We start from the raw sequence: 12,849 nt of genomic DNA on the forward strand, positions 1-12,849 counted from the left end.
TGACACACACCTGTGGTCCCACCTACTTGGGAGGCTGAGGTGAAAGGATCGCTTGAGCCCAGAAGGTTAAGCCTGAAGTGAGCCATGATGGCACCACTGCACTCCAGGCGGGATGACAGAGCAAGACCTTGCCTCTAAAAAAAAAAAGGACAGAGAGAGAGGCTAGTGAAGTCTTCTGTCTAGTGATGTAATTAAATGTATCTAAATTACTTTGTTAAAAACGTGGCCAGGCACAGTGGCTCACACCTGTAATCCTAGCACTTTGGGAGGCTGAGGCGGGTGGATCACCTGAGGTCAGGAGTTCTAGACCAGCCTGGCCAACATGGCAAAACCCCGTTTCTACTAAAAATACAAAAAAATTAGCCAGGCGTGATGGTGGATGCCTGTAATCCCAGCTACTCATGAGGCTGGCGCAGGAGAATTGCCTGAACCCAGGAGGCAGAGTTTGCAGTGAGCCAAGATCGTGCCACTGCATTCCAGCCTGGGCGACAGAGTGAGACTCCCTCTCAAAAAAAACAAAAACAAACAAACAAACTTAAAGCACAGCTATCCTAGTCTGATCCCATCATTTTAAAATTACAAAGAAGAACACAAAAATAATTCCCTTTCCCTTACATTCTCAAATATGAGCCCTTTTCAATAATGTTTAGAAAGCATACTGGTGGCCAGGCCTTGTGGCTCACGCCTGTAATCCAAGCACTTCTGGAGGCCAAAGCAGGAGTATCGTTTGAGCCTAGGTGTTCAAGACATTGTTGTTACTAAAAATAAAACAATTTACTAAAAATAAAACAATTAGCCAGGTGTGGAGGCACAGGCCTGTAGTCCCTGCTATTCAGAAGGCTGAGGCAGGAGGATCACTTGAGACCAGGAGTTCAAGGCTGCAGTAAGCTATGATCATGCCATTACACTCCAGCCTGGGCAACAGAGACTCTGTCTCTAAGGCAAAAAAACAAAAAAACAAAAAAAAACAAAACAGGCTGGGCGCGGTGGCTCACAGCTGTAATCCCAGCATTTTGGGAGGCTGAGGAGAGTGGATCACAAGGTCAGGAGATGGAGACCATCCTGGCTATGGTGAAACCCTGTCTCTAATAAAAATATAAAAAATTAGCCGGGCACGGTGGCACGCGCCTGTAGTCCCAGCTACTCGGGAGGCTGAGGCAGGAGAATCACCTGAACCTGGGAGGCAGAGGTTGCAGGGAGGCAGAGGTTGCAGCGAGCCGAGATCGCGCCACTGCACTCCAGCCTGGTGACAGAGCGAGACTCCATCTCAAAAAAAAAAAAAAGAACAAAAATGGAAAAAAGAAAGCAAGCATGCCAGAAGGGGACTATAGGGACAAAACTTACCTACTAAAAGACTATAACAATTTCCTCATAAGCCATCAGCCCCAGGTGCTAATGAGAGAAAGAGAAAAAGATTAAGAAAGAGGTTACAGTGAGCCAAGATCGCACCACTGCACTCCAGACTGGGTGACAGAATGAGACGCCATCTCAAAAAAAAAAAAAAAACAAAAATTCGTCAAAGAAAGGTTACCTAACAACTTTAGTCTGAAATCCTTTTCAAATTCAGTCATCCAGCACTTACTAAACACTGACCTGTGCTTAACAGGCTTCAAAGCTGACAATTTGTACTTCCTCTTATGAACAAGTAGGTTTCACTACTGCCAAATCCAAGCCAATCAAGGCAAAACAGCATGCTATCTAATTTAAGACCCAGGACCATGTAGAAGAAATATGATTTCCAAAAATGTCCAAAGTTCACTATATTGAACTGAAGAGCAATTTATGTTTACAGCAAATAGCTGTTGCCTGGGTGAGTGAGGAACAGAGAACTCTTATTTCTAACTGCCAGGTTAACTCCCCAGCAAAACTATAAACTAAGTGGTATGGCGAAATATAGTTAAGTACATTTTAATTAGAACAAGGTTTTCAAACCCCGGAAAATTTTGTATCATTCAAAAAGGCATCTTGAATATATCTACTATTATCTACCATTTACAATTTTAGGCAATTTTGCTTAAGTAACCTCTGAGCCTTGGTGTCTATCTATGAAATGGGGATTAATAGAATTTACTTCAGCAGATTTGCCAGAGTTAAATGAAACAATGTAAACAAAGTATTTGGCACAGGACTTAGCACAGAAATTGAAAATACATAGTAGCTACTATAAAACACAGAAAGTAAAACTTGGCAACCTTCTTAGATTGTAGAAATATGCAGGAAAAAATAAACAAAAATTTAAAACCTCACACATTAAAAAAACAAGAAATATGCAAAAAAGTGAAATTAAGTATTATAGGGATTATGAGTTTTAAAAGGCTAAAATCCACTATTCTATAGTAAGTCAACTACATAAAATTGGTTCAAGGGTAAAGAAATGAAAATTATGGACTGCTTAAACTTATAGATTCAGGAAATCATTTGCAAGACTAATTACCAGCTCTACAATAAGGATTTAGATCAGCCACCCGAGTTGCCCATCCCCACATATGATACATTGCTTAGTTTGTAATTATGTCTCATTGTTAACTAACCATTAACCTTTTTTTTTTTTTTTTTTTTTTGAGACAGAGTCTCACTCTTTCACCCAGGCTGGAGTGCAGTGGGGAGATCTCAGCTCATGCAACCTTCACCTCCCGGGCTCAAGTGATTCTCATGTCTCAGCCTCCCAAGTAGCTGGCATTACAGGCACACACCACCACGCTCAACTAATTTTTTTGTATTTTTAGTAGATACGGGGCTTCACCATGTTGGCCAGGCTGGTCTCGAACTCCTGGCCTCAAATGAGCCACCCACCTTGGCCTCCCAAAGTGCTGGGATTTATAGGCATGAGCCACCGTGACCAGCCTTAACCGGGAACCTTTAAAACAGGCTTAACAAATTGATTGTTCTATTAAATACTTTGGCAAACTACCCCCTAAAAATCAGTTATCTCCAAATATGGTCCAAGAATCTTCTGTATCAGAATCACTTTGTTTAAAATGCAAAATGATGGAATGAAGCTCAGAAATCTATGCATATTTCTTTTGACAACCACTGCCCAAAAGTGTTTAGTAAAGGCATTCTATATTAAATCTACCTAGAATATAACTTAATCTCCAATTACTTTCTTGCAATACCTGCCACTACAACAAGCTTCTGTTCTGGTACTGTGTGTCTGAATTTACTCAAGAATTTAGGGAAAACAGGGTAAATAAATACCAGGAAATAATGATGCACTTTATAGACAAAAATAACTACTAACACATCTTTCATTTTTTATCAATATGAAATTAACTCAGCCATTACAGTGAAGATAAGCACATAATATATAAACTCTTTAGTAGTCCCACAGAAAACCTGATCTTAGGAAGATTAGACCTTGTTTCAACAAGAGCTTTACTTTAAAATAGTACACAGTAAAGTACAGTCTTATTTACAGTAAGAGGTTGAAAACCTCATCAGAAACCCCAAGTCCAGGCCAGGCGCGGTGGCTCATGCCTGTAATCCCAGCATTTTGGGAGGCCAAGGCCAGGAGTCCAAGAGCAGCGTGGCCAATATGGGGAAACTCTGTCTCTACTAAAAATACAAAAATTAGCCGGATATGGTGGCAGGCACCTGAAATCCCAGCTACTAGGAAGGCTGAGGCACAAGAATTGTTCGAACCCGAAAGGCGGAGGTTCCAGTGAGCCAAGATTGCACCATTGCACTCTGGCCTGGGCGACAAAAGCGAGACCCATCTCAAAAATAAAAAAAAAGGAAACCCCAAGTCCAATAAAACATGCCTAGCATAGTTTGTATATAACACATCTAGTGTATAAAATATATTTTTAAGTTTTATTTTTAATTCCATAATTTGTTATAGGATTTTTTTTTTTTTCATTTTTTTTTTCTAGAGTAGCTTCTCCATAGACAGAGCAGGGCTACCCCATAGGCAGAGTGGCCTGGAGGATTCTTTAGACTCAGAATGAAACCAGGTTTAATGCCCAACTAATAATCACTTCTGAAAAAGATCATATTAATGCAACATGCAATGGAAGAGCTCACTCTCAACACATACTGCACAGTAGTGGGCGTCCTAAAGCTGTGTGGGTCAGGGAGTGACTGGCACTTGCCTCTTCTCTGTTTCACTGTGTAAAGCCTTTATTGACATCTTGGCATATAAGCAGAATTATCACCAAAAAAATATTACTTATAATGTACCACAACACAATCATTCAAGCATACTACTTGAGGGCCTAAGTTCTCAACCTGGACACTGTAGTATAAGCTACTGATACCACTACTCACTGCTTCACCAGAATGGCTGTATATTTTTCCCACCAAAAGTAGGGCTATTGCACCATACGTTTCATGGTCTCTGTAAAGAAAAGAAATCATTGTCTTGGTTTATATTTCCTCAAAAAACAAGTAAATTTTCTACAAATTGCTTTCAAGAACTTAGTGAAAACTGAAGTTTCCTAAGGAAATCATCAATTATTTTTAATGCAACAGTACCCCCATGTACACACACACAGTCAGTATTTGTAAAAACATCAATTCTGAAATACAGCTAGCTACCCCCTTTAATATGCACATACCACAAAATTAAAATGCCCAAGCATTTTTTTAAGAGATGGGGTCTCAGTATGTTGCCAAGGCTGGTTCAAACCTCAGGGTTCATGTGATCTTCCTGCCTCAATCTCCCAAAGTGCTGGGATTACAGGCAAGAGACACCATGCCCAGCCAAACAAGTTTTTATTTTTTTTCTTCAGATAGAGTCTCACTCTGTCACCCAGGCTGGAGTGCAGTGGCACAATCTCAGCTCACTGCGACCTCTGCCTCCCAGGTTCAAGCAATTCTCGTGCCTCAGCCTCCTGAACAGTTGGGATTACAGGTGCACACCACCACACCCAGCTAATTTTTGTATTTTTAGTAGAGATGGGGTTTCGCCATGTTGGCCAGGCTGGTCCCAAACTCCTGGCCTCAAGTGATCCACCCACCTCAGCCTCCCAAAATGCTAGGATTACAGTCATGATCCACTGCACCCAGCTACACAAGCATTTTCAAGCATAAACCTTTACTTCATGATTCCTTATTTCCTGTCACATCCCCTGCTCCAAAAAAAAAAAAAAAAAAAAAAGATTCAGAAAGACCTTTCAGGATTTTTCACTTTTTTCCCCCCATTTAAAAGCTTCTGCAAGAAGATTTTTAAGGATTTCCAGGTGGCTTTATAACTATGAGGAGTGAAGAACTACCTCTTCAGAAGCCTGGGCTGAAGGCTTTTGCTCTTTGCAAATAGTCTTGAGTGGTTCAATTTTCTTATGTCTGCAATACTAAACTTAGGACTGTGTTTAAGGGATAGACCTAAAAGTTTGCCAGCAGGTAAGACATCCATAATCATTTCTACTGACCCAAAACAAGGAGAGGCTTTGAAGAGAGGCCTTGATAAGGCTGTGGTTCTTGCCCTTTCAGTTTGTTCCTGAGGGACAATAACTATTTTAAAACAAGGAAATGCAAGAGGATGCAACTGGGAAAAAAAATATATATATATATATATATATATATAAAAAATAATAAAATATATATATATATAAAATAATAAAAAAATATATATATATATCCAGAATGTAAAAAATTCTACGAAGTCCATGGATTAACAGTAAATTGCAAGTGAATAAAAGTAACAGCAGAACTACAGATGAAAAGGACAAGAAAATTAACCAATTGCAATGTATGAGCTTTATTTGGATCCTAATTTGAAAACTGAACAGTCTTGAGCTATTAATTTTGACAGTCCTTTTTTTTTCTGTTTTTGAGATAGAGTCTTGCTCTGTCACCCAGGTTGGAGTGCAATGGCACAATCTCAGCTCACTGCAGCCTCCACCTCCCGGATTCCAGTGATTTTCTTGCCTCAGCCTCCCGAGTAGCTGGGATTACAGGCACACACCACCACAGCCGGCTAATTTTTTTTATTTTTATAGCAGAGATAGGGTATCACCATGTTGGCCAGGCTGGTCTCAAACTCCTGCCTTCAAGGGATCCACCTGCCTCAGCCTCCTAAGGTGCCCGGCCAACAGTCTGACATTTTAACAGTGACTGAATATTTGATGATATAAAAGGATTACTGCTATTATTTCAGGTGTAATAATGGTAGTAAGATTGTTGTTTTTAAAGTCCTTATCTTTTTAGATATCTGCACTGGCCGGACGTGGTGGCTCAAGCCTGTAATCCCAGCACTTTGGGAGGCCACGGCAGGTGGATCACCTAAGGTCGGGAGTTCAAGACCAGCCTGACCTACATGGAGAAACCCCGTCTCTTCTAAAAATACAAAATTAGCCAGGTGTGGTGGCGCATGCCTGTAATCACAGCTACTCGGGAGGCTGAGGCAGGAGAATTACTTGAACCCAGGAGGCAGAGGTTGCGGTGAGCCGACATCATGCCATTGCACTCCAGCCTGGGCAACAAGAGCGAAACTCCGCCTCAAAATGAAATAAAATAAAATAAAAAATAAAGTTCAACAAAAAGGCTGGGTGCAGTGGCTCACGCCTGTAATCCCATCATTTTGGGAGGCCAAGGCAAGCAGATCACCTGAGGTCGGGAGTTTGAAACCAGCCTGGCCAACATGATGAAATCCGTCTCTACTAAAAATACAAAAATTACCCGGGCTTGGTGGTACAAGCCTGTACTCCCAGCTACTCAGGAGGCTGAGACAAGAAAATCACTTGAATCTGAGCAAGACTCTGTCTCAAAAAAAAAAAAAAAAAAAAAGACACACCAATGACTTATTATTTTGCCTATAATAATCACTTAGGCTGGGTGCAGTGGCTCATGCCTGTAATCCTACCACTGTGGGAGGGCAAGGAGGGAGGATTACTAGTCACCTGAGGCCAGGAGGTTGCAACCAGGCTGGGCAACATAGCGAGACCCAGTTTCTACAAAATATATATATATTTTTTTGAGACAGAGTTTTGTTCTTGTTGCCCAGGATGGAGTGCATAGCATGATCTCAGCTCACTGCAACCTCTAACTCCCGGGTTCAAGCGATTCTCCTGTCTCAGCCTCCCAAGTAGCTGGGATTACAGGCACATGCCACTACGCCCGGCTAATTTTTGTATTTTTAGTAGTGACAGGGTTTCATCATATTGGTCAGGCTGGTCTTGAACTCCTGACATCAGGTGATCCGCCCGCCTCGGCCTCCCAAAGTGCTGGTATTACAGGCGTGAGCCACCGCGCCTGGCACTTTTTTTTTTCTTAACTTGCCAGGCACAGCGGCATGAGCTTCTAGTCCCAGGTACATGGGAGGCTGGGGTGGGAGGATCACTTGGACCCAGGAGTTCAAGGCTACAGTAAGCTATGATCACACGACTGCACTCCAGTCTCTGTGATAAAGTGAGACCCTATCTCTAAACAAATAAAATAATCATTAAGACAGTTTAGACTCCTGAAGGAATGCTTACTATATGTCAAAATTTAAAAAGCTAAGATTAAGGACAAAATGAGAACAGGAAAACCCAAACTGAATTTGTAGGGTTAATTGATTATTCTCATCTGCTAGCATTTAGACTATTATCATTAGACGTTGCTAATGAGCTCAGAAGCAGACAGGTAATTTAAACTAAGAGAGCTGGGTATAAAACAACAGTGGCCAGGTGCTGTGGCTTACACCTGTAATCCCAACACTTTGAGAGGCCGAGGCGGATGAGCCTGGGCAACAAAGCGAAACCCTGTCTCCACCAAAATGACGCAAATTAGCCAGGCATGGTGGCATGCACCTGTAGCTGCAGCTATTTGGGAGGCTGATGTGGGAGGACTGCTTGAGCCCAGGAGGTTGAGGCTGCAGTGAACTGTGAGTGTGCCACCGCATTCTGGCCTGGGTGACAGAGCAAGACCCTTTCTCAAAAAAAAAAAAGAAAAAAGAAAAAAAAAAGAAAGAAAAAAGAGCACAAAGTAAGCTAGAGAATGCATGCTTCACTTAAAGGCGTCCAGTTCTTTTTAGAAAGAGTCTCGCTCTGTCATCCGGGCTAGAGTGCAGTGGTGCGATCTCGGCTCACTGCAGCCTCCACCTCCCAGGTTCAAGCAATTCTCCTGCCTCAGCCTCCTGAGTAGCTGGGATTATAAGTGCATGCCACCATGCCCAGATAATTTTTTGTATTTTTAGTAGAGACAGGGTTTTGACATGTTGGCCAGGATGGTCTTGAACTCCTGACCTTACGTGACCCACCCACCTCAGCCTCCCAACTTGCTGCGATTACAGGCATGAGCCACCACACCCGGCCAGGCATCCAGTGTTAAGTAAATACAATGCTAAACAAAATCTGATTTTAACCAGATACTAAAAATATCCTCAAAATTACTGTGTCATTTATGGGCCAAAGAAAGCTACCTAGAAGATAGAAAGGAGGACATAACAAACCAGGGTAGTACAGGGAAAACCAGGCCACCTGGTCATTCTGTTCATTTTACATATAAACTGAGGCGTAAACTTTGTTTGCTTGTGTCTAAGTGAACTGCCCAAAGCTAAATCAATTAGCCTAAGAACTAGGAAATGGAGCTTAGTAAGGCACAATGATTCGCCCAAAGGCACAGTGCTAATAGGAGAGGCTAGTACCAATATTAGAAATTAAAGCCCAGGCCAGGAGTGGTGGCTCACACCTGTAATCCCAACACTTTGGGAGGCCGAGGTGGAGGATTGCCTGAGGTCAGGAGTTTGAGACCAGTCTGGCCAACATGATGAAACACTGTCTCTACTAAAAATACGAAAAAATTAGCCAGGCTTGGTGGCGTGCGCCTGTAATCCCAGCTACTCAGGAGGCTGAGGCAGGGAACTGCTTGAACCACGGAGATGGAGGTTGCAGTGAGCCGAAGTCCCGCCACTGCACTCCAGCCTGGGTGACAGAAGCAAGACTCTGTGTCAAAAAAAAAAAAAGAAAAAAAGCCCAAGCACCTAACACTCTGTCCAGTCAATAATTTACTATTTAGTACCACTTTCTTTTCTTTCTTGAGTTATGTATGTCCAGCTCCTTTTTTTTACAGAATGATTCTCCTCAAAAATGTGTTCTCCAACCAAATAAATCTGAAAATAATGCAAAAAATAATAATACAACAGGGAGGGGAAGCATTTCAAATGATTACAAAAGCAGACTCTTAGTCATCACACATATATTAAATCCTGTGTTCTAGACTCAAACACCTTTTCCACACAGTAGACAGCTCTTCCAATTTTACAAAGACATTTCTGTACCATGCATAACGTCAAGCATAAAATATGGAAGAAATTTATAAAAGCAATAACTAGTCCTTTTGAAGACTGAAGAAAAGCACAAATACATTACACATTTAGTCTCCCAAATGTTAATCTCATTGGAGGCAAGAACTAAAACTTCAGAGCTTACTATGTATTCCCCGGTATTCAGCTAAGGAACTAGTGGAGTCTCCGGAGCCAGGTTTCACAGCTTTTACCCAACTAAAGAATCTGCTTGGCTCCAACAACTATATCCTTTATATTATCTCCACACAGGCAATGAAATCAAGAGAAGCACTAACTTTCAGAAATACGCAACTTTCAGAAACATGCCATTCTTTACTTTCTGCTTAAACTAAAACTTAGCCCAACTAGCTTTCTAATATGCAAGTAGAAAAAGCAAAGGTTTTAGAATGGGATCAACCTACATCTGAATCCTTGCTTTGCCACTTACAAGTTAACTGGCCAAATTAAATGAGCCTCCATTTCCTCCTGTGTAAATTAAAAACATTACCAAGGTTATAAAAAAAACTAAAGCATGAGATACAATGTCTAGCATATAATGGACACTCATAGAAAGCTCCTAATTTTTACCTAGAGGTTGAATTCAATGGCCAAATAAGATACAAATTACTTTAAAGCAACTGATGAATATGGCCTTAGTAGAGTCTAAAGTATCTTGGCTGGGTGCAGTGGCTCACACCTGTAATCCCAACACTTTGGGAGTGTAGAAATGGGAGGATGGCTTGAGGCCAAGAGTTCAGACCTGGCGCAGTGGCTCATGCCTGTAATCCCCAGCACTTTGGGAGGCCGAAGCAGGAGGATCACTTGAGGTCAGGAGTTCAAGATGCGCCTGGCCAACATGGCGAAACTCCGTCTCTACTATAATCCCTTGAACCCTGGAGGCTGAGGTTGCAGTGAGCCAAGATTGCACTACTGCACTCCAGCCTGGGTGACAGAGCGAGACTCTGTCTCAAAAGAAAAAAAAAAAAAAAGAGTTCAGGCCAGGCACAGTGGCTCATGCCTGTAATCCCAGCACTTTTCAGAGGCCAAGGCGGGCGGATCACCTGAGGTCAGGAATTCAAAGACCAGCCTGGCCAACACGGTAAAACCCCGTCTCCACAAAAATACAAAAATTTGCCCAGCATGGTGGAGCATGCCTGTAATCCCAGCTACTTGGGAGGCTGAGGCGGAAGAATCACTTAAACCCAGGAGGCCGAGGTTGCAGTGAGCCGAGATTGTGCCATTGCACTCCAGCCTAGGCAACAGAGCGAGACTCTGTTTCAAGGGTAAAAAAAAAAAAAAAGAGTTCAACCAGCCTGAGCAACATGGTAAGACCCCCATCTCTACAAAAAAATTTAAAATTAGCCAGGTGTGGCCGAGTGCAGTGGCTCACGCCTATAATCCCAGCACTTTGGGAGGCCGAGGCGGATCACGAAGTCAGGAGTTCGAGACCAGCCTGGCCAATATGGTGAAACCCCATCTCTACTAAAAAATACAAAAAACTAGCCAGGCGTGCTGGCATGTGTCTGTAGTCCCAGCTACTCAAGAGGCTGAGGCAGAAGAATCACTTGAACCCCGGGGGGGCGCAGAGGATGCAGAGAGCTGAGATCATGTCACTGTACTCCAGCCTGGGTAACAGAGGGAGACTCTGTCAAAAAAAAAAAAAAAAAAAAAAGAGCACAAACTCAGTAGCCCTGAGTTCCAGCCTAGTCTCTGAAACGGACTGGCAGTCATCATGTCTGTGCTCAATCTCAAGGTTTCATTTGGATGAAAATATAGCTGGCTGGCTGCAATGGCTTATGCCTGTAATCCCAGCATTTTGGGAGGCCAAAATCAGAGGATCGCTTGAGCCCAGGAGCACGAGATCAGCCTGAGCAACACAGTGAGACCCTCATCTCTACAAAAGATACAAAAACAGGCTGGGCGCGGTGGCTCATGCCCATAATCCCAGCACTTTGAGACGCCGAGGTAGGCAGGTTACCTGAGGTCAGGAGTTAGAGACCAGCCTGACCAACATGGTGAAACCCCCGTCTCTACTAAAAATACAAAAATTAGCCGGGTGTGGTGGCGGGCGCCTGTAATCCCAGCTACTCGGGAGGCTGAGGCAGGAGATTCACTTGAACCCAGGAGGTGGAGGTTGCACTGAGCTGAGATCATGCCACTGCACTCCAGCCTGGGTGACAGAGTGAGACTCCGTCTCAAAAAAAGGAAAAAAAAAAAAATTAGCCAGGCGTGGTGGTATGCACTTGTAGTCCCAGCTATTTGGGAAGCTGAGGTGGAAGAACGCAGTGAGCTACGATCCCAGCACTGCACTGCAGCCTGAGCAACATAGCGAGACCCTGCCTCCTAAAAACAAAAACAAAAAAAAACACTGTCTCCTGGATCCATCAGTAAACCCCAAAACTGCACAGGAAAGTGTGCAATTAACATAAGTGCAAATTACAAAATATACTGGCAGGTCCTTTTTTCCAGATTAAACTGTAAAAAAAAAAGGAAATCCAACTAGTCAATCATCAGTCCAATAATAATTCCTTGAATTGCTAAATTTTAGTGTTTTATTTCCTCAACATTTCCACAATTTTTTTTTAAGACAGGGTCTCATTCTGTCACCCAGGCTGGACTGTGTGATCTTAGCTACTGTAACCTCCACCTCCAGGGCTCAAGAGATCCTCCCACCTCAGCCTCCCAAGTAGCTGGGACCACAGGCACAAGCCACCACGCCCGGCTAAGTTTTATATTTTTTTCGTAGAGACAGGGTTTCACCATGTTGCCCAGGATCCTCTGGAACTCCTGCGCTCAAGTGATCTGCCTGCCTTGGCCTCCCAAAGTGCTGGGCCCCTGTAATCCCAACTACTCCGGAGGCTGAGGCAGGAGAATTGCTTCAGCCTGGGAGGCGGAGGTTGCAGTGAGCCAAGATCGCACCACTGCACTCCAGCCTGTGCGGCAGAGCAAGACTCCGTCTTGGAAAAAAATAAATAAATAAATAAATAATAGTAATAGGATCCTTTCACTTCAGAATATTCAAATGGAAAAGGTTCATATTAGGAATAGCTCCTCCAACAAAAGAAATTGCTGTTTCTAAGCACTGATAGCATGAGACCAAAACTCAATAGCAATTCTCCACTAAAGAAAATTTTATAAAAATAAAGCACTAACACAATGAGCACTTATCCATTCCATTTCCAAAAACAACTTACCTTCTGCACCTTCCTTTTGCAGATTTGAAATCCAGATTCTCACACAATCACTAGCCATCTCTTCTGTTTCATTCAACAGCATACACACCAGAGTGTCTCTTACTATTATACACATCAGTAGAGGCCGGGCGAGGTGGCTCATGCCTGTAATCTCAGCACTTTGGGAGGCCAAGGTGGGTGGATCACCTGAGGTCAGGAGTTTGAGACCAACCTGACCAACATGGTGAAACCCCATCTCTACTAAAAATACAAAATTAGCCAGGCGTGGTGGCACATGCCTGTAATCCCAGCTACTTGGGAGGCTGAGGTAGGAGAATCACTTGAACCAGGGAGGTGGAGGTTGCAGTGAGCAGAGATTGTACCACTGCAGCCTGGACAACAAGAGCGAAACTCTGTCTCAAAAATAAATAAATAAATCAATAAAATACAACAATAGAAAGCACACTCACC

General features: G+C 42.9%; 1 protein-coding gene across 8 annotated transcripts in view; it reads right to left on the reverse strand.

Moving 5' to 3' along the window:
• PWWP2A (PWWP domain containing 2A) overlaps positions 1-12,849 on the reverse strand; it is a 56,366-nt gene that overhangs the window by 41,149 nt on the left and 2,368 nt on the right. Inside the window, exons 1-2 of one of the 8 annotated variants that reach the window (XM_024356790.3) lie at positions 12,400-12,527; positions 4,267-4,336 (exon numbers count right to left, since the gene is read on the reverse strand). The exons of 6 other annotated variants lie outside the window; for them this stretch is intronic. The gene's annotated coding sequence lies outside the window, so the exon portion shown is untranslated. Of the gene's footprint in view, positions 1-4,266; positions 4,337-12,399; positions 12,528-12,849 lie in introns of those variants that run through there. One more of the 8 variants, XM_024356792.3, reaches the window with a different exon arrangement.

The sequence above is a fragment of the Pan troglodytes genome, chromosome 4 (assembly GCF_028858775.2).
Source record: "Pan troglodytes isolate AG18354 chromosome 4, NHGRI_mPanTro3-v2.0_pri, whole genome shotgun sequence".
NCBI classification, from domain to species: domain Eukaryota; kingdom Metazoa; phylum Chordata; class Mammalia; order Primates; family Hominidae; genus Pan; species Pan troglodytes.